At 40.2% G+C, this 1,446-nt stretch overlaps 1 non-coding gene across 1 annotated transcript; it reads left to right on the top strand.

Annotated features, from left to right (window-relative positions):
- The first annotated feature begins 272 nt into the window (after positions 1–272).
- On the top strand, positions 273–404 carry LOC113462557 (small nucleolar RNA snoR137). The gene has a single exon (XR_003385124.2). It is a non-coding gene; the product is annotated as a small nucleolar RNA snoR137 (small nucleolar RNA).
- Positions 405–1,446: the final 1,042 nt, after the last annotated feature.

The raw sequence follows: 1,446 nt of genomic DNA, 5'->3' as shown, positions 1-1,446 counted from the left end.
CTTTTTGGGACTGGCCATGAGACAGACATGCACTTTCTCTTTTGTTTCTTGATTAAACTAATCATCACCAGATGCATGCTGTTTCCCACCTTGCTTCTATATGCACGTCTGTTTTATGGTAACTTGAAAAGCAATTTAAGTAGCATAATGTCTTATTTTTAAGTCTTCACCATTGTATGTTTAACAACTTTTAGACTCTTGCTTATAGGCCCTACAATTAAAGAATGTCTTGTAGTTCATCACATTCTTCATTCGCTTCTTATGTTTTTGAAGTTGCTTCCCTACCGGATGAGTGGCCTCCATTGGGTCATTTCTCAGTGAGAAGCATACATTTAACATGGCCAGTATTAAACAGCATGGTGCTTTTTATTGTTGCATTGTGTTACCTGTCTCCTGGTAAATGTCAAATTAAAGAAGCATACATATGCTGGCTGTTTAAACTTTAGGCGGAAAGCACTTTGAAGATTTCATGCAATTTAAGTACCTTGTGTCCGCTGTTGCATGCATGAGTTAGTTTTAGCTAGATGATGTGTATTCTATCATGGTACATGCTTTTGGTTTCATTAGCTATATTTTTAGTAACCTGGCTGTTAACCATTGTGACCTCATTGTCTCGGCACCTCAACATGCCCCATGAAATCAACATGGCTCCTGTTTTTTGGGGATGTCGCCCAGTCTATTACACTTGGATTAGAACCATATAGCCACATGAGATTATCAGACGTCAATCTATTACACTCATAGAAGAATTGTGGTTATGTAGTCACGACTACTTTTCATCATGCATTTGCTGTGTGATAATGAAACAGCTGTTTTTGGCTATTTAATGAGCCTAATTCATCATAAAAGCCTATTAAATATTTATAATTTTAAACGAAGGCATGTAAGGAATTGGTTGAGAATTGGCATTGAAACCCTCCTCCTTGTGACCCTATTTATTACAAGCACATGCACGTCAATCGATCAGTTGGTCTTCAACTCTTGAATTGGTCCCGAGCTTTAGGACCCAAACAAAAAATTGAATTGGGTCGAGGCCACTCATATTCCGATCCGGTCTGATCTATTTGCACCCTAGTGATATCCTCCGCATTCATGGCCATGCTAGCTTTTAAGAACTAATAATAATATAGAATTGAAGGGTGGTAATATGTATGTGCGAGAATCGATCCAATTGGCCGGTTCCGAATTGAAGCCAGCAATGCCCATCAACTCCAATAAAAAAAAAAACCAAAAAATTTCCTCTGCCCGATCCTCCGACTGTTGGATAAGGCCACAGCAATCGGGCTGGCAAAAATCGACGGTCGGCCTTATCCTTTTGCCGACCGAATTTAAAGCATTTTGAAATCATTCAAATACCTCTCATCCCTTGCAACGGAACACCACCGAGCTCCCTCATCTTTTCTTCCTCACCTCCGGTTGCCATCGTGTCGCCGTAGCCGAGCTCCG

This window comes from Phoenix dactylifera, chromosome 2 (genome assembly GCF_051530095.1).
Source record: "Phoenix dactylifera cultivar Ajwa chromosome 2, Ajwa_hap1_PhDact_Kaust_v1.1, whole genome shotgun sequence".
Lineage (NCBI taxonomy): Eukaryota > Viridiplantae > Streptophyta > Magnoliopsida > Arecales > Arecaceae > Phoenix > Phoenix dactylifera.
The sequence above is the reverse complement of the archived record's forward strand: the minus strand, read 5'-3'. Positions and strand labels throughout refer to the sequence as shown.